Raw genomic sequence first — 21,579 nt, 5'->3', positions numbered from 1 at the left:
GGGGATCAAACTCAGGGCCTTGTGCTTGCAAGGCAAGTACTCTACCAGCTGAGCTATCTCCCCAGCCCAAATGTAAGGCTTTTAACAATTCATATTTTAGGAACTTGTCAATGAGTGATTCTAGGCTGGCCTTTGCCATAGGTTTGATGGAGTATTGTTTCAGATGTGGAAAATGAGTTGGGTCCCTAAGGTAAATCTTTACAGGGAGATCATTAATTGCCCTTATTGCAGTTTTACTCGCCCAGCTCTCAGAGTTTATTTAGCTCAACTTGCATTCCTCAAGGCCTGAGTTGGAGCCTCTATTGTAGCAAAGTCTGTGGTTGAGGTGGAAAAAGTAAATTCCCATTTGTTTTCCTAAATAGGAGTGAGACAGTCAGGTATAATTGGAAATTGGTGGGAGCATATGAAGTTCTCCCATATACAGCTTCAGGAATGTGTGAACCTTTGTTCTGTTTGCCTTTCATCTACCCCCCACTTGGCCCACAGGACACACAGAAAAATGATTCAGAGAGGGAGGTTAGCAAAGAGTAGGCAGACACTATATTCAGAAGAAAATTTATGATCTCATTCACCATGTACAATGTATTGAGCTCTGGAGTGTTTTGGTTGTTAGCAGTCTCTAATGGGGAGCTGGACAGAGCAGAGTCCAGGACCAGCAGTGGATAAAGGATTGACCTATGATTCCTTTGGCCCTTGGGTCTATCCTTTTTCAAGTGGCCAGGCAGTTGCAGAGAGAGCAGGGTGTCGGGGGCTTCTTTCTGTTGTGACATTCGTTCTTCTGATGTGCTCCCTTTCCACGATGATGACAATTTTCTTGAAATGGGATCTCCTGAGGACAACCTGGAGTTGATTGTCTGATCTATAATGTGGCCAGTACTTGGCTTGGAATTACCTCTTTTCCTTTTTTCTTTTTTTTTCCTCTCTGTCCTTCTCTCCTCTTTTGTCCAATCCTTACCCTCCCCATTTCCTCTGCATTCTTTATTGGTTATAAAAGATGAAGTGGTTGCCTTAAGGTAATAGCCCTTGGCCAGGTTTTGTAATTTTCAACTGATGATGGGGGCAGATTGAGTAATGAACTTATCCTTTAAAACTGATTCTCCATCTGGGGAGTCTGGTTTAAGGATGGTATGTTTGCCAAGAACCTCCTGAAACTTTAGAAAAGGTTGTAGGGTTTTCATTGGGATCTTCATCTATGTTGATCATTTGTTATTGTTCACAGGTTTGATGTGACTGTTTCATACATTTTAACAAAAATAGAACTGTGTGATTTCTCCTTTATGTTCCGTCAGTAGTGTTATAATCCAACTGGGGTTAGGTTGAAGGAACAGCAGTTGCCCCCATGGAATCTTAACAGTTTGTCGATTGAGCCCCATCATCATATTGCAGCGTGCCCTATTGTATCTCTCTGCTTGTGAGTCTGATTCAGGATACCTACATCCGTCCAAGTACAGTTTAAAGTCACAGTTAACCTCTATAATTCCTTATTAAACCTTTCAGGGTCAACTGAATCTTCCCAGATCTTCCTTCATCTCTCTGAGATCTTGAGTGGTTAATGGAATTTGGACACAATGACCTGTTGGCTCTGCATCCTCTTGTACATGATAGAGCCTAGAGACTGAGGGGTCCTGGTTAAAGTGGCCAGGGATCTACAAGACCTGATTGTACTTTGCCCAGTTGTGGGGAACATAGGGTTCTATTTTGGTAGTTAAAGGCATCTCAGGTTGGGTCAATTGTGGCTCCTCCCTTATTTCCTCATATTGGGCTCTGGGTGGGGAGGTAGAATTTTCAAGAAAATCATAATAACTGGGTTCAATTTACAGAGTTGTGCACTGTCTATCAAGGGCCACAAAAGCCTGAACATATGGAACTTGTCGACGTTCCTTAGTTATAGCAGGAAAAGCATGATGTTTAAGTTTGTTTCCAAAATCAGGCCATGTTTCTTTATCTCCAGGTCTCTATATTATGACCAAGTTTCCATGCAAAATAAAATTGATTTTTTTGAGTTCTTGAAGGTCAAATTTATCCCATTTGTTTAAAATGCTGCACCTGAGGGTTGACTCTTGATATATGGACATCTGGGCAGCCATCTGGAAAATAAAGAAAGAGTATGTGAGAGAATGAGGTATCCTTCCCATCTTTCTGGACATATGATCTACTGGGTGAGCTGTCCCTCACTCTAGGGAGTTATGACCTTAGGTGCTTTTACTGAGTATTTCCAGCTTTCTCTTGGGTCATCCAGGCCCAGAGATTAGTTTTCTTTGTCCTTTCCAATGAGAAATTTGAGAATCTATAAAACTTATTGTCTGTTGGTGAGTGGACTATATGGAGATGGTTCCTAGGAGACATGACCAGCAGGGGTAGACCCCAAATTCTTTTTCCCATATCCCCCCCTTAGCTCATATCTACCTGTCTGTCTACTCTAACATGTTTACTTTCAACATCATCTTGCTAATCATTAAAATACAGGGCTTAACATACAGGTATATCACAGTTACTGATGATTGGATCTAGACCACCAGAACAAAGCAAATACCTCAAAAAAAGGTGTATCACAGGAATTTTTGTTTTTCAGTGTGTATGTAAATTAGGTTTACCCTATACCATTGTCTGCTAAGTGTGCAATTGTGATGTCTTTAAAATTGTGAAGACCTTAATTTTAAAGTATTTAATCTCTAAAAATGCTAATGATCATCTGAACCTTCAGCAGCTTGTTATCTGTTTGCTGATGGGAAGTTGTACTTTGAACTTGGAATCGTGCTGCTGGGATTATAGGTGTGTGCCACCATGCCTGTTTCCTATTTTATATGAAGTTTGTATCATTATTGAAAGAGTTTAAGTTATATAATTTTTGCTTTAGTAACAAATATACAGTTGAAATTAAACAGTTCCTGTAATCAGTATATAAATGTCTACTAGGAGAAATGTATCCAAAATAGTAGCAATGGACTTTATTATTTCCACAAGAAAAGTTGGACAGTTAACCAGAACCCTTTTGTATTAGAGATGTTAGAAGTCGACTGAGAACTCCCTCAGAATTGTTTTTTTGAACTTTTGCTTCATCTCTTTGACCCACATTGATTTTGTTTTGACTTGTACCTCTCTTCTTTTATACTATTTATTTATACTTATCTGGAATTTTTTGTAGTTTTAATTTATATTCTATGTCCTTACATTCCTTGATAATAAATTATTGGGGAGAATAAGCAAGTCGTTGGTACTGTATCTATCTGTGGTGACATTTGAATGTTCCTATTTCAGCTTATTGGACAATTTGCTTATGGAAGTTTATTATGAAACACTAGATTCAGAACTGAGCATGGTGATACACACCTGTACCCAGATACTAGGAGGTTGAAGCAGGAGGATTGTAAATTCAAGGCCAGCCTCAGCAACTTGGCAAGACCCTGTCTCAAAATAAAAATAAAAAGTGACGGGAATATTGCTCAGTGATAAAGCACACCCTTGTGTTCTCTTTGCAGTACTGGGGTTGTGATGTTGGGAGGGGAGACACTCAATTTAGTTCTGTAAAACAAAAGAGCTTAAGGTAGATCATTGTGTGTATGTGTATTTGTGTCAGTATGCCTATCTGCCTGCTGCCAGTGTCTTTTTTTTTTTGTTTGTTTGTTTCTTCCTATTGTTCCCTTGAATTATAGTTCCTATTGTTGGTTGAATTACATTGCTGGTGTTTTCATATCCTTTGCCATGTAAAAATAATCAATTATTTTACCAGGTAAGAGTACTGTCCATGGATGAAGATGTACTTTATATGCATTAATTCATTCTTTGATCTTTTTCTTTTTTTTTTTGGTGCTAGGGTTTGAACCCAGGGTCTCTTGAATGCTAGCATGCATTCTACCACAGACCCATAACCCTAGCCTCATTCTTTTTATTTATTTTTAAAATTAGATTTTAAAAAGACCTTGGTAAAGACCTTGGCTGGATTTATGATGAGCTGTGTTTACTGAGCATGATGAAGTGAAGCTCAATAAGATTACTCTGAAGTCCAGCCAAGTGTCAGTTTAAGGACTCAAGACAGAAATAATATGAATGTAAGTTCTTAGAACATATATTTTACAAGGTTTTTCCCATTAATACTTTTCTGGTGAAGGAGAATGGACTGGACTTTTTTTTTCCAGTTCAGTAGACAAAAGTTGGTTAAAGATTATTAGTATACTTTCCTTTCGTAGAGTGTCTTTTATGTTAATATCCTTGATAGATTTCAGATTTGTCTTTTCCATTATGCATTTCAGGTGATAAATTGAGGAGTGTAAGGACTCTGTACTATGCATTCCCACCCCATTACTAGCGTCACTCAGTTCCAAACTCCTATGAACGTTTCATGAGCATGTTCCTAATCACTGTGAATTAGTTTCTACATTTACCAGATGAATGAGAAATTGATGGTTTTTTATTTACTTAGATTATGATAAATTGAATTTATAGTTTTTGCCAATGCTTAAGTTACATTCAGAACCAATTTGGGGATTGAACCCAGGGACTTGGACATGTGTCCAAGTGGTAACTGAGCTGTATTCCCAGCCCTCTAATTGTACTTTTAATGTCATTTTCTGTATCTTGGCAAGAAGTTTTGAATGTTATGTAGTTAAGGGAATGATGCTGATCACATGAGATTAAGATTTGCTAAACACCAACATTTCTTGAGTTATGTATTTTATCTCATCATATCCTGTAATATTTCCTTTTATGATATTGGGGACTGAACCCAGGTAGACATTATTTTATATACTATTTACATACTTTAATTATACCAGTGCTCAAATTGTTAGATTGTTGGCCATTAGATAATCTTCCACTTGGTTCCTGTATCCTTTTGGAGAGGAGTTCCCAAAGATTGAATTTAGGGTTGCTCTGTCACTGAGCTGCATCCCCAGCCCTTTTCATTTTTTATTTCAAGATAGAGTTTTGCTAAATCTCAAACGGTATGCTCCTGTTTCAGCCTTCCAAGTAGTTGGAATTACAACCATGCATCAGCATGTCCAGCTTAATATTTACCTATTGTTTTATGAGCGATACGTTGTTACCTATAGTTGACAATATAGGATTAGGTAATTAATTAAATAGTTAATTCAGAAAAAAAACCTGTTTATAAGTATGAAGATCCTATCATCTAATAGTCATCTTAGTTGCTAGAGTCTATGAATTTTATGGATGTATATAAATATATTCATACTAATGAGCAATATCTGTGCAAATATTGTGACTGTAAAAAGTGACTAGTGTGTCTTAAAAAGCTATTTGGGGTATGGAGAAATGAACATTCAAAGTAAGGTAGACAAGTCCTATTCTGGATTTTTCCTTTATTGAGCTATATTTTCTAGCTTTGTATATTCAACTTTGATTTATGATGATATTCCTGATCCTGATTGAATCACTTGAGAAAGTTGAGCTACCCTTCCAACTGATGGAAGTGAAAGTGTGCAGTTGAATGAGAAAGGAGGGAAACAAAGATCTGTTGAGGTTTAGTTTAGATGTAGGTTTTTTGACCTTGTAATGTTTGTTACAACTGAGAGGACACATAGTAGTTGTTGTATAAGCTTCATCCCAATTTGGTTGGTGGTTCTTCTGTATAAATGACCTGAAGAAAATTCTCTATAAATAAGAATCTCTGGAAGAGGGAAGCATTTCGTCTTTGTGTTAGGGGATAATTCAACCTGATGTTAGTTTTTATCTCTGCCAAGGAATTTTCAGTCCAGTCAGGCTAATTTCTATTAGAATAATTTGGCAAGAATAATAGAAGGGATGAATTAGTAGTAGATTTTGGGTGCATTGAATGGAGGAAAGGAAATAAAGAATCCAACTATAGTGGTTGGGACATGTCCTAAGTTGTTATGAAGGTAGATATGTAAATTTAGAGTAATATTAGGATGTTTCTCTTTTTGGCATTAAGAGAGCTTATATTTGTATTTTGTAACAGTGACATGGTGGAGAAGTTAGTCATCACTTGCATAGCAATGTTTGTATTCCTTCAGAGAGTGAGGCTCAACCACCTTCTCTGAGTTAAGATTCTGTAGTCTTTCTTGAGGTGACCACATAAGGGAGCATTGTGTTTTTGTTAACATTGCGATTAGCAAGATTTGCTGATCAAGTGTCTGTTTTAGCTATATTTATTAAGATGGGTAAAGGGCATTTCTAGACAGCTTTATTTAAATTGGAGCTTCTCAAAATTTAATGTACATATGATTCACCTGGAGGAGGGCTTAGTAAAACAGTTTGCTGGGTCCCAGTTTGGGGGTCTCTGCTTTTAATTAGGTTTAGGTATGAAATTAGATTTTCAATAAGTTGGCAGATGCTGTTGTTCCTAGGCACAACACTTAGAAAACAATGAGGTGGTTATATTCAGATGAAGCATTTATTTTCTGAAAGTGCTATTATATGACTATTAATTTATATGGATGTGGGCATTGTAATGTAAGATATTCTTAAGCATATTTATAAGTGAGGAAATGACAAATGAATTTTGAAAGTTGTCCTTGAAAATGCAAGCTTTTTGTTGTCTTCCTAAGAATGACTCAGCTGTTCAAATACTAGATTCAAATTTCACTAAGTTTGACTAAATCCAACCAATTCTAAATCCATTTTAATTGAACACACTTTGGGTAAAGAAGACTTTTACCCACAATCTTTTGATTAATAAAATCCCAGAAACCAGTAAATTTACAATAAATATTATTTTCTGCCTCCCTTATTATATACCTGTATTTAGCTCTTTCATGCCATGTGATAGTGGTTTTAAATTTTGTCAGTAAATTTTAATTTTTTCTAAAAAAATTATCATATAAAATTGTACACATTTATGGGCTACAGTGAGAAAATTTGAAAACATGAATATAGGATATAATTATCACATCAGGGTATTTAGTGTTTCTCTTTTCTTTTGTGGTGTTAGGAATTGAAACCAAGGCCTCTGAGCTATATCTCAAACCCCTCCTTTAGTTTTATTTTGAGACATGGTCTAGCTAAGTTGTCCAGGCTGGCCACGAACTTGAGATTCTTGTGCCTTAGCCTCCTGATGAGTTTGGATTGGAAGCATGAGCTAACACATCTGGCAGAATAATTAGCATTCCTATCTCCAATATTTATAATTTCTTTGTTAGAGGCCTTCAAAATATTTTCTTCAAGTTCTTTATTATAAAATATATATTAAACTTGCTAACTATACTCACTGTCTTAGTTATCTTTACATTGCTGTGACCAAAATACCTGACAAAAACAACTTAGAGGAGTGAAAGTTTATTTTGGCTCACTGTTCTAGAGGTTCAGTTTATCTTTGGCTGATTTTACTGTTTTGAGCCCCAAGATGAGGTGGAGCATCATGACCAAAGGGCCTGGCAGAGGAACGTTGCTCAGCTCATGGCAGCATCAGGAAATAAAAAAGGAGAAGATGGAAGGGGGGACACAGTGAAGATGAAAACTTCCAAGCCACATCCCTAGTGACTCACTTCCTCTAGCCATGCCCTTTCTGCCTACAGTTATTATCTGGTCAGTTCATTCAAACTAAGGTGGATTGATTCAGGTTAGAAGTTTCCTAATCTAATCATCTTACCTCTGATTATTCCTGTATGAACACAGGAGTTTTGGGGGATGCCTCATATCCATACCATAACTGTCACCCTACTGGGCTGTGTAGAATGCTGTCCACTTCTACCTATGTTGTCATAAATTACATTATTTTTTTAATGGATGCATAATAGTACACACACACACACACTCATGTACATACCATATTTTCTTCATTTATCTGCTTTGGACACCTCAGTTGAATGCATATGTTGGATCTTCTGAATAGTGCTACAGGGATCATGAGAATACATTAGTGTGTCTCTCTCTCTCTCTCATACCAGGGATTGAACCCAGAGGTCTATAACCACTGAGCCACAACCCCATCCCTTTTATATGTTTTATACAGGCAGGGTCATGTTGAGTTGCTGAGCCAGGCTTTGATCCTCCTGCTTTAGCCTCCCTAGCCACTGGGATTACAAGCATGTGCCACCACATCCAACTCAGGAGTCTCTTTGTTGCAATGATTTTATTTCCTTTGGATATGACTTCATTAGTGTCTTTTATGGTAGTTCTCTATGAGAATAGTGTTATAATAGTCTGTTTTCTTAGAAACTTTATAAAATTAGTCATTATAGTTGGGACCTTTTCAGTGTACAAGTGATAAAAATATGGATATATTCAGGTCAAGTCAGTTATTTTCCATGATGTAACAGCTGAATAATAAACCCAAACTTGAAACAAAGAGACTTACTTTTTACATTGACTTGAATTGAATAAAATAATAAAATGTTAGTTAAAATTGTCCTTTTTCTGAGAATGAGTTACTGTAGTTTTTTTGTAAGTTGACCTTATAATTTCTAGTTAACTTAGCTATTAGGTATTACCCTCTTTAATGAACTCATCTAGGCACTGTATTCAAATTATATAGACCAAGTAGGCATTTTATCTGTCAAGTGCATTATGGCCTGTCAGAGTAACAGCAACAAATGCATCCATTAGAAATGTTGAAGTCATCATGACATTTTCATACAAGCCACGTTGTTGTTGATTTTAATTTGCCTGAAATGATTACATGGCAAAATTTGGAAAAGTAGTTTCAAGATATCGTGGAGTTTTCTCATTTTGTTACTTTATGAGGAGAATGAAAATATTAAGGGATCACTGGAGGATATGGTGTCCTTTTTTCCCCACCTCTGTCGCAGAGGCCTGACATAATTGGTAAAATGATGAATAAAATGAATAAAAATAGTCAATTTCGTTTCATTGGTATACTCTATCAAAATTATTGATAGAATTAATACATGAATGAATAGTAGGTTCATTAAGTGAAGGCCAAGTCTGCCCTTCAGCTTTACCCTTATCCTATTCTTTATTAGGGGTTAGGTCAAGAATAAGTCCTTTTTAAAATTGTGCCATGATGCTAGAATTTTTTAAAAAGTGAGGGAAATTGTACTGTTTTAAAGTTGTCTATTTCATTAATTAAAGAGATATTCTTCCATATTTCTAGTTGGGTTTTTTTTTTTTTTTTTTGGAATGAGAATTTTATTAGGTGTCTCAAACTCCTTAAAGCTAGCCCACTGGAGAATAAATCTGTAGGATAGTGTATAACTGATTCACTTGAAGTTTTCCATTCAGATATCAAGAGGACATTGCTATATAACGGAGGTTATATGTTAGTGGATAAGAGAGTAATTGAGCACATAAAAATGAATGAAAATGCATATGTAATTCTTTGACCTGGAAAATATATTGATTATATGTTCTTTTGATTACTATAATGAACATATAATAAGAACATGCATCTTGGTATAAAAGAAAACAATCAAAATTTATTTCTAAAGTGGGAAAAACAAAATCATTTGAAGGTAATGTCAATTATGGATTCATTTATAAGCATTTCTTTTTTTAAAAATTACTTTTAGTTGTAGATGGACACAATATCTTTATTTTATTTATTTATTTTTATGTGGTGCTGAGGTTCAAACCCTGTACTTTACATGTGCTCGTCAAGTGCTCTGCCACTGAACTACAATCCCAGCTCCTATTTATAAACATTTCTTAAAATGAGTTTATTCTATTTCACTGTTAATTCTGAAGAGATGAGGAAGTAGTTCTTACTCTTGCAGTATAATACAGCATAAAATAAGGATTTTGGTTAGAAACTTTACACACTCTTCATACTCCACTATATGACTGTTCTGGTACTACTTCTGTGGCTGAAGGCTTTGTCATCTTTTACTTTTAACCAGTCCCCTTGCTTCCTGAGCTTCTTTAATTCATCTGTCTGGAATGCAGTTGGGAAAAAATGGTAGACTTCATTAGGTTTTCTTTATCAATCTGAAGTTGTCATTTTTTAAAATTTTTATTTTTATTTTTTTTACTTTTTTTTGTAAACAGGATACATCTTGTTTCTCTGTACATTAAGTAGAGGTGTACCATTTGTATAATCATACATTTACATAGGGTAATAGTTTTTGACTCATTCTGTTATTTTCCTCCCTCACCCCTCCCGCCCCTCTTTTCCCTCTATACAGTCCCTTCTTCCTCAAGTGTTAGAAATAGAGAAGACAAAAATGACATCAGTTGAAAATATTTAGAGCATATTATACGAAAATAAAAACTGGAAACCTCATTGTTAGGCATTTGACAAAAGATTTTTTATAATTTTTTATTGGTGCATGAATAATGAGATTTTATGCTATATATGCACAACACAGAATTTGGCATATTTCATTCTCCTGTGTCCATAAAATTTTTTGCATCCTTTCAATCACATTCCTCTAGACCTTTAGAATCTCCAGAAATGTGTTTAGAAGGAAACATTGAATACAAGCCCAGATGATTTAGGGTAGATTTGCAAGCCTTTTTGTCCAATAACATAGATAAGCAGTATGTATACTTTGAGTAATTAATTCCAGCATTGAAAAAATTATAGTTTATACATTCTTTTGGAGCTTTTAGAGTGTTTTTATTTTTGAACTACTGTGAAAGTTTAAATAAACTCCAGACCACAGAGCTACTGAAAGTGGTTATTGACCAGCACTCCCCTCAAGACCCCCTATCTAGATCTACTCTATTCACTTGCCTACTCCCACAGCATCAAGCCAACAACTCTCTAAAATCTTCTCATAATGGCCATCTGAAGCACAGCTTTGCAAGTTCATAAGGCTATCTATATTCTATATATTCTATCTATATTCTAATATATATTTCAAATATATAAAATTTTTGTGCAAATTTCTCAAACTGTAGTACATGAAGCAACTCTGCAGAATTATATGGATAGAAAGGAAACACTTCCTGATTTCAGCTAGAAGATTCCCCCTATGCAACATCTCCAAGAAGACAAGAGACTAATGCTGGCCTGAACTTAATATTTCCTTTGAAGTATATATTTAATTTTACACATATTGGGTTTGAAAACAAAAAAGCCAAAAGTATTTGTTTTTCTTGCAGTGACCTTTGCCATTAAAAACCTTACATATGTAATACTCACAAGCATACACAGCAAACAGATCCTTTTCCCCCTATTGCTAGTATGTAAAACATCTCTGAATCTTCAAATTCAATAATTTTTTTCTGGTCATAATAAGCTTATGAGTCTAACCAAATACTTAGGAGAATTGTGTTTGCATAATAGTATTGCAATGCAAATACAATTATTGAATAAGGAATGTATATGAATTTCTTGTATTCTACAAAAGTCAGAATGAAATTAAGCACGTATTTTTATTCTTTTTATTTATATTGTTTTAATCTTTCTTTTCTGAAATCTAATAGTGAAACACAAACACATTTATTTATTATATTTTTTGAGGGGTGGTGCTGGGGATTGAACCCAGGGCCTTGTGCATGCTAGGCAAGCACACCACCAACTGAGCTGTATCCCCAGCCCCACATTGATTTTTAATGAGTTTATTAGGATGTTTTTAAAATGGTTTCTGTGATAAAAGAGCTGTTTTCCTAAGGAAATTTCTAAAAACACGCTTGGTAAATGTAGTCTTAAATGCTTTAGAATGGAATTCATTTTTGGATTCCTTTTTTGATTAGTTAAGGATAATAGAGAAGAAGGGAACATTGAAAGTGCATTATATATTAATTAGAAGAAGCATTTTTAAGCACATTTGAGAATGCACTCTTACAAAGTGTCTCAGTATAACTTTTTTGTGACATTTTCTTGATTAAATATAGAGATTGCTAGCCATGAGTTTGAACTATGTAGAAATGTGAATAAAGAAGTAGACTACCTCTGAATGATGTAAATTAAATTCCTTTGATTGGACTTTTGCTGTGGGTTTCTTTTCCAGGAATACTACATGCACAGAACTGTTGAATATGGAATTTTATTAAGGCTACTGCATGTATGGAACTCATGGATATATGTATGTTTTTCAAATGTCTTGCTGTTAAAATATGTATGATATGATGTTTCCTTTACATGATGCAATTGCAGAAGATATCAAGCTCTATGAACATTAACATTGAGAATCAGGTGGGCTTTTGTATTGCAGAGGTATGTGTATGCTGGACAAGACTGTCAGGGAATATTTCTAATACGAAAAATGTCTGATATTTTGCATTCGAGGAATGATTATGATTCTCTTTATTGCTTAGAGGGATAGCTAAACTACTTTATATTAAGTAAATTGAAGATATGGATTTAGGATAGAAGAGGGGTTGGAATTTTAGTGACTGGGCCTATGTTTAGAGATTTATGATTTCTAGGCTTTATTCCATGTTACAATATATAGAAGTATGTATATTTTGCGAATATCCTAATGTTAAGATAGTCTATTTCTTTTTGCTGGTACCATGGTTAAGTTGCCACTGAACATCATTCATCAAATCAACTCTATATTGATTTGTTGCTGATAAATATGGATGTGTATTTTGTAATAAAAATGTTAAAAAGTTCAATAACATAACAAATTATGTCATACAGATATATGACAAATACCTATGAAATTATTAGGATAGAACTAGTATGCAAAAAGCAATGTTGGATTGAAATAGCCTATTTTAATTGGATCACTGACCTCAATTTTTAGATTTTGGTATATATAATAGGAAATGGTCTTATATGTAGCATTTATTATTATATATCCACCTGTATGGATATGAGTGATACATACATATTCATATCATACATACATGGTAGAAATATTATTGCAAGTGTTAACCAAAAAAAGTATGTTAACAAAAAAATCTCCACATGGCCAAATAACATAGGTGAGGAAACATTTTAACAGTTAGTATAATTTGGATTTTCTCTCAAATTCTTTTATTTAAAATACTTACATTTTAATGGATTCTGACAGTGACAGTGACCTGAAATCATGGACTGGTCACTGAAACATTTGTATTATTATATGGAGATGATGTTGTTTTAAAAACCCAGGTGCTATCATATTACACACATTTCTTTTTTAAAAAAAGTTTTTAATTTTTTAAATTCATTTTTTTATGTATACTTTTGAAATACAAAACATACATGGAGTATAACTTATCCTAATTAGGATCCTGTTCTTGTGATTGTACATGATGTGGAGTTTCACTGGTTGTTTGTTCATATATGAACATAGCATTTCTTTAAATAGTTACAGTGAAATTTTTTTTCCACCAGAATATTTGTGTATAATTCAGCCAGGTGAACAGAGATTTTGTTCGTATAAAATATTCACAGGGTATAATTGCTTTTGCTTTGAATTTTTAATCTTTGATTTATAGGGATTGTCATCGTACACAGTATGTGTATATATATGTAGTTTTTTATACATGCATTTACATACTTATTTCTGTATGTTTACATAAAACACCATTTATTAAGTCATAGGATAGAAACATTATTAAGTGCTGTAGGAAATGGTATGACTTGTAGATTATTAAATAGATAAATGCTATTTTGCATACAGATCACAGATATGATTAACTGCTACATAAGGGCAGAAACACTTTGTTTTGGTAAAATGGAATGGAGAGGCCATGTTAATTTGAGACTTATTTAAGGGAAAGTACATTATTCATTTGTATATGTAAGATATATTTAATTAATTAATTAGTTTGATTACCAGTGATTGCACTCAGGGGCATTAACTACTGAGCCACATCCAGCCCTATTTTGTGTTTTACTTAGAGACAGGGTCTCACTGAGTTGCTTAGCACCTTGCTTTTGCTGAAGCTGGCTTTGAACTCACGATCCTCCCATCTCAGCCTCTGGAACCACTGGTGTTACAGGCCTGCTCCACTGCACCTGGCCTAAATGTTATTTTTAAGATACTTTGGACTTGTAAATTCGGTTGTTCATATTTTTATAGGCAAGAATTCTATCACTAAACTTGTATTCCAATATTCAGTTATATTTTTGGAAATAACATTTTCACTGAAAAGTTAAAGGATAGAATTATTGGTTTTTCATTCCTTTTTGGGTTCTTGAAGTTGTTTTTTAATTAGAAGCACTACTATTTATATTTGTAAATTATGCAAATTTATATAATTTTTCTTACACCAATCTATTGTTGGTGTTTGGATGAGGTTTATATGACTGCTAGTTATGTACATATTCACATGCTGTCTACCTTTTGTATAAAATATAGGATAGCAAGGATTTTTGGTTAATTGAAAAAATTCAAAGACCCAAGCTTCCGTTTAGTAGGATTTTTAGACAGATACCTGTATGTAGTTTATCTGTTTTAAAACATGTTTCAAGAAATCTATGACTTCTGAAATCCTTCCTGCAATTAAGTCCTCCATATACATGTTATGAATCATTATTTGTGATCAGAATCATCATTTTGTGAATTGATTTATTCCCTCTGTACTTTAGTTTTTTTGCCTTATTTTTTTCTGAGGAGGCATGAGTACACTCTGTGTTGAGCTAGAGTATCACATCTGTGTTTGTTGATATGTTTGTGTATGAATGTAGGTATGTGGGTATGTGTCTACATATAAAAATATAAATTTATACATTTTGAACATTTTCCCACATAATGGCATTACTGATACATATACATTTTGAAAAATAGTCTTTTTATTAATATATGCATGCATTTTTGTACATATTAAAATTTATTGTTGGAAGTATGTGGAAAAGGATGGATTTTTTATGACCATATCTTTAAGGTAGAATCCTTTTGCTTACATCTATTTTTTGTTTTGGTAGAGATGGTCAACATTTATATATTGCAACCCTTACTTGTTAAACTTTTTAACTAAATGAAATGTTATAACTAGTTATAACTGATTTTGATAGCACTAGGTGGGTAGCTCTGGGGTTTATTAAATATCTATGTTTGTAATAGTTGCTCTATACTATTTCAGCTTTTTTAGATGCATGTGAGTTGATGAGAAGTGGAAAGAGAGAAAACATTTTTCTTTTAATGGTAAAGTATTATTTCACCTTTTGGGAAAACTTGAATATATTTCTGTGATTATACAAATCACTTGTACATTGCATTAACAAGCCTCTGCTTGCATGTTATTAGTACATATACTGTCATGTTAGAGAAGATAGCAATATTTTACCACATGTATTTGCAAGTAAAATTAGATTATGATCCTTGCAGGGTATCCATTTTAAGTAAATATAATGTGTCTATGTAACAGATAGCTATATCTTATTTTGTTTAACTTAGGTTCATGATACAATTCATTTTTCTTACATGTTTTACAGTATTTCTAAATTACATTGTTCTTGTATTTACTACATGGCAAAAAACACAATTTTATAAATAATGAGTAAATGAAATATTTATTTTCAAACATGTTGTATTTCTAGGTGTCTCAAGAGTCTCACAAAGTATGAATTTTTAAAATGTATTGTAAATTTATTAGTATTTTAGTCATATGTGGTTAATGTGGCTGTTAAGTTGGTCATTCATAATTAGCTCTTGGAGCTAGAAAATTATCATATATTAATCTGGGTGTTAGAAATAGAAAATAATAAAATAGGAAGACACTATGCAACTAACCCCACTTCCATGGAAGTACAGATTGCCATATTTAAAATTGGATCGTTAAAAATATTTAAATAAAATGACAGATAAATCCAGTTGGCCATTCTGGATGTTCCAAACTTTTTCTTTGCTATCAACATTCAAGATTGAAATGATTAAAGAGATTTTGTACTACCTCTTGGAACTATACAGTGTTCTGTATGTGTTCCCTTGGTTGCATGACAATATTCAAGACAACTTTGTAAATAGTAAAAAAACAAAATTTTAATTTTCAACATCTAGTTGTCCTTCTAGATGTATAGAGTCTCACACAAAGTATAATTTTGTAAATAAGTCATTGTAAAATATCATGGTTTCATTGTTTGCTGCAATTTTTTGCCAATGAAATACACAAAGTTGTGGGTTTCTTCAGGTCTATGCATTTTATCTATTTATAGACTTATGGGAAGGAAAAGGTTAAAAAGATGTGTATTTTAAACTTTGAGTTCTCATCAAAAGAAAAATAATACATTTTAACCATAGTTATTTGCTTGTGTTATATACTTAAAACCCCAAAACATAATTTCGTAGTTGTATTGCTACATTATAATAATATATTTTTATAATCATTGTAGGAAATGCCTTTTATAAGGATAATTTGCTTCTACCTCTTTGACTTAATATAGTATTATATGTACTTGAACTGCATGACAAAATTCAAGACAACTTTGTAAATAATGGTTACCCTTGTCATTTGAAAGTAACTAGTTTTGACAGATGACTGGAGTCTCAAGAAAGTATAAATCTGTAAATATTTCATTGTAAAGTTCCATAAAATGATTGCTGTAATTGCTGTTACAATCCATTGGGTAATTAATGCTAAGACTAACATTTCTCTGTCTTGGGAGACAACAATAGTTAATTGTGTCTGTATTTCCTTACTGATCGGGATTATTAGTGTTTGTGTGTATTATATATTTAAACAAACAATTACCCTGGTATACAGTTTTGTCTTCATGTAGCAAGTAGAAGCTATGAGAAGGGAATTCTAATTTAAAAAAAGGGACAAATTGAGAAGGAAAAGATTGATACAGTTATTGTTACCTTGCTATATTTATTCTCTGAAAATTTTTGCATATATATGCATTTAAAATCATGTTTTAGTCATATAGTTGGGATATTGTTCATTCCAGTGTATTAACTTTATTCTAATTTCTTTGCTTAGTGCTTTATATTTTATTTTATTTTACTTTAATTTTTATGTTTTTTCAGTGATGGGGATTGATCCCAGAGAATTGTGAATGATAAGCATGTGCTCTACTACTATCTCCCCAGACCCTTTATTTTACAAATGACGAAACTAGTATATTTTAAGCTTGCATGTATTTCAAGAATCCCATTTTTTATTATGTCTAACTAAATGGTAATTTTATAGTAAATACTAAGCTCTATAACTTTGATTTCCAAATCTGTTTTCATGTTTGTACATCTTTGTGAGAACAAAAAGCGATTATGAATAGTTTGGTTTCTCTGACAGTTTTTTGAAATTTTCTTGTGATACATACATATATAATTCATGTATGTGATAATCAGAGGCAAGTCATGTGTTACCTGTTATAAAATAGGGTTATTTTTATAAGAATTCTGATGTTGACCAAAGTATAGATCCTTACTTTTTGAATAGAATTTGGTATAGATCGTCAAATCCTGGGAGTAAATAAAATATTTTAAATGTAATGATTGACTATTCCAATGCTCAAATATTTGCCAGAAAGAAAATATTCTGTTTAATCTTAAAAACATAATGTAAACAACTGAAATATCAGTCAGTGAAAGAAAGATCGTACTTATAGCTTATTCAATATGAATGTAACTTTTGCACTGAGATGTTTCAATATTGAAGTATGTTTTGCAATGTTTTGAATTGAACAGGCATCAAATAATTGCTTGCTTATAGATTTGTATGCCTATGCCTCGTTATTCTAGCTGAAATATTAATGGTTAACTATAAAATGTTTATTACACTTTGGTAATGACATTCTTATAGTGAGGTAATATTTCTCATTGTTAAAATGCTATTTCATCATTCTGTTTGAAATTTTTTTATATGTGACAAAAATCAAGATGCGTACATCTTCGTAAATTGCTACTTGAAAAAAATCTAAAATGAACATGTCTAATGAAAATAGAAAAATTGTCCGGAAGAATATGGTAGAACCTTAATAGTCCCCTGTAGAGATAAGAGAATAGAAGGACTTTTTTTTTTTTTGACCTCTTTTAATTTTTATAGAGGTATAAAAAAATGAACAATTAAAAAACAAGGAAATGTTAAAGAGACAATTAGTTTGTACCTATTTTCATTCTTGCCTCTTACCATCGTTGGAGCATTGGGTTGTCATATCCAACTTTGTATTCCTAGAGGCCCTTGTGAATGATTTTTTTCAATGATTTCAAGAAGAATATGCAACTTAAGACAATAAATAGTATTGGATTATCCAAGAAAAGAAGGAAGAAGATGGAATTTTAGGTAGGTACCAAGCAATTATATTTTGATTAACACATGAGGAAAAAAAAGCATAACTAAAAATTTCTATGAAGTGAGTAAATTTTAATAACAAGGTCATACTTGTGGGTACTAACTAGATAAAGATGTTGTAGGAGATGTTGCGATTGGTATAAGTAGAAAGTTATGCTAAGCACTTACTTTACCACAACATTTTCAGCCCCCCTTTTTAATTGTGATGTGAATGAAGAATATATTGTTTGCTTTCTTTTACTATGGTTCCTTCTTTCTGAAGGATTTCAAGTAACTTTTTAGGATTTTATAAACCACGCAAAATTAGCAGGGAAAATATTTGAATATTTTCATCATTTATGCTAACCATGTTGGCTAAAATGGAAAGTGTTTTAATTATGTTTGCTTATTGAATATGCCTTATCAACACAGTGTTACTCTATATGTTCTTATGCTTGGTTTGTATTTAACCATTGCTCATTTGGATACTGTATTTTTCAGGTGTTTGTGATGAAAGACTGTTGAGGGTAACCTGAGTACAGCTGATGAACTCATGTGGAATTATTTTTCTTTGGAGTCCTTAATTTATAGGTCTTAACTGCAAATCACAGGTAAGAGAATTTTGGTGCCATTTTGGTGTGAGACATTACCTAAACTCAGGAAACTAGTACTGGTGTAGACATTGTCCTTTGGAATTTTGGGACGTGTAATATTAGTAAACATATTTGTCCTTTTTATTTTTTTGCAGTTTGGGAGGATTGAATACAAGGCTTTATGTATCTTAGGCAAACACTCTACCACTGACTACTTCAATAGCCCTGAATTAGTTTTTCAAGAGGTAGGTTGCCTTAGTGAAGGTGTGGTGTGTGTGCACACAATGTACCCATTTGTTTATTTTACTTCCTTATGACCAACCATTATAACATAACTAATGAAGTGAAGAAAATGACCAAATGCCTAATTAAGAAATTGACAATGTATTTGTTTTCACAAATAACAATGCTGTGATAAAAGGACAATTTTATGGAAACCACCATAATTGCTGATAATTGAAAAGTAGTAAGTCATGACTAATGTTAAAGTTAACTCAACTACAGGGTTGATTAATGAGACAGTGTTTGTGTTAACTGACATTTCTAAAAATATTAAACATGCATATCAATTAGCCTACTACCTTAGCAGTTTCATTAGAGTTATATGCTTAAATTGTTTCATTTTCCTTGTTAACAGATGATAATTTCAAGCAGGAAAACTTCTGTCATCTTTGGTTTTAATCCTGTGAATGATAGGTACCATCAGTGAAAGATCTGTTGAAATAGTTTGATTCACGTGTTCTTCATTTCTATCTCTCTGGAGTACTCCCTTTCGGTATGATTATAAGTCCCATTCAGTGTTCATTTGGTGGGGAGTGGGGTGCTTTAGTGATAGAAGTTTATTGATATAGCCTATTTTCCTTAAGTTTAATGACTCTTTGATGTTAACTCGTTTGCATTGGCATCTGTTCAGGTTGAATATTGCTGTGCAACAAATAATCCTGAAACAGTTTTACACAGTAACAACCATTGTGTTGTGGGTCAACATTTTTAACATTGTCCAGAATGATTTATGAGTTATAGTCTCTTCATAGCTCCATCATAGCCTATATATTTTTAATGTTGTTGATATTTTTTCTCCTGATATTGGCTGCTCTTCTTTAATTTTAAGGCATACTTATTTTTTTGTGTATAAATGCATGTATAGTTAATGTATCTTATCTTTATAATTCTGTATATAAATGATTACCTTGAGATGCAAGCAACCAAATGCACACACAACATGAAGATTATCAGATTCAGAGGATCAGTTAATGAGTTACAAAAAGAAGGCTAATATCTGATCTCCTTATTGTTAGAAATTCTGATAGGAATTTTTCATAATAGAATGAATGCTGAACTTTATAACCCTAGCTGATGATACTAAGTTTGCTCCTAAATTTATCTCTTTTTTTCTATTTGCCCTTTCAGGTGATTACTGAAAAGGAACTTATGCCATTATTTCTACCACCTTCTTCATCAAAACTAAAATATTTCCTGCATAATGAATGGAGACTTGTTACTTAATGTGTGTTGCAATGGCCACTCAGAAGAATTGGACTTAGAAAGCTCATTTATGAAATGAGACCTAAAATTTAGCCCAGAACACTCTATTACCTAGTAATATTAATTGTTTTTCTTGTTGATGTTGGACTTTATCTCAGGAAGTGCAATGGAAGAAACATTTGTGTCCAGAGAAGTTTAGAATGGTGGAATTTCAAGGGCTTCATCTCATTGTTTCCATAAGTATGAAGTGCATGCAATTATAATTATCACTTACGACAGGATAATTTGAACCTGACTTTAAAATATTAAAGGTTGTAGAATCTTGTGAAGCAGTTTTCTTTTCTTTCCCTCCTTTGGTACTGAGAAATATGACCCCAGTGTTCTTTTTTTTTTTTTTTTTCAGATGTTGATTGACCTTTATTTTATTCATTTATTTATATGTGGTGCTGAGACTCAAACTCAATTCTTCACACATGCGAGGCAAGCATTGTACCACTGAGCCACAACCCCAGGCAACCCCAGAGTTCTTTACCAGTAGGCTTCATCCCCAGTCCTTATTATTTTGAGACAAGGTCTTGCTTAGTTGCTGAGGGCATTGCTAAATTGCTGAGACTGACCTTACTTAAACTTGCATCCTCCTGCCTCAGCCTTCGAATCTCTGGGATTACAGGGACACACCACTATGCCCAGCTAATACTTTTGTTTGTTAAATTTCTTTCTTCTTCTAATTTTGAACCCTAATATTATCTGCTATTAAATGGAGTCTTCTCATCCTTAGGATGTTTTTTTCATTATTAATTTTATTAGCTATTTTCTATGTATATGTATATTTTTATTTATTTTCTATAAGGTAAACATCCTTATATATAAATTTGAATTTTTCAGCTACTTTGGAATAATTTCTGTGGACTGGAATTGCTGGGGGAAAGTATATGCAAAATCTACAATTGAGTAAAATTTCCTCCTAATTGGAGTAAGTTCTTCCATTGTTTGATCAGCGTTCCCCATTTTCTAATACTGTACAAACGTTAGATATCAGTATTAATCACTGATAAAATGTCTTAAAAAGAAAATGCTTTCTTTTTCTGTTAAACTAGATCATCTTCATATCACGTTAGTATTCATTTGTGTTATTTCATGTTCTTATTTATTATCATTTCCCTGTAATGATGGTCTTTATGTTACTGTTTCATAAGAACTCATTTATACTTATGTTAATATTATGTCATATATTGTAATATGTATATGTAACGTATATATGTGTATATGTGTGTTTTTCCATTTTCTTTACTGTGGTGTTTTATTTTTTGGTTGTATACAAATTATGTGTTGAAATATAATCATGTTTTATTGCCTCTGTGTTTTGTGTTTTTCTTTACAAACATGTTTACCTTAGTAGCATACATTTATTTTCATTGTCTTTTTATTTTTCCATCAAATACTTTTGTCAGTTCATTTCTTTGTCTATTAATCATTACTATGTTGTTAATGTATTAAATATTCAAATTAGTTACCTTGACTTCTACTGTTAGTT

The 21,579-nt window shown here is 32.9% G+C and overlaps 1 long non-coding RNA gene across 1 annotated transcript in view; it reads left to right on the top strand.

Annotated features, from left to right (window-relative positions):
* LOC306650437 overlaps positions 1–21,579 on the top strand; it is a 75,157-nt gene that overhangs the window by 8,537 nt on the left and 45,041 nt on the right. Inside the window, exons 4-9 of the long non-coding RNA XR_013760928.1 lie at positions 11,829–12,013; positions 14,839–17,979; positions 18,469–18,578; positions 19,198–19,335; positions 19,971–20,285; positions 20,931–21,018. This is a non-coding gene — a long non-coding RNA (uncharacterized lncRNA). The remainder of the gene's footprint in view (positions 1–11,828; positions 12,014–14,838; positions 17,980–18,468; positions 18,579–19,197; positions 19,336–19,970; positions 20,286–20,930; positions 21,019–21,579) is intronic.

The sequence above is a fragment of the Sciurus vulgaris genome, assembly GCF_902686455.1.
Source record: "Sciurus vulgaris genome assembly, chromosome: 2".
Lineage (NCBI taxonomy): Eukaryota > Metazoa > Chordata > Mammalia > Rodentia > Sciuridae > Sciurus > Sciurus vulgaris.
This window is presented reverse-complemented; position numbering and strand designations above follow the sequence as displayed.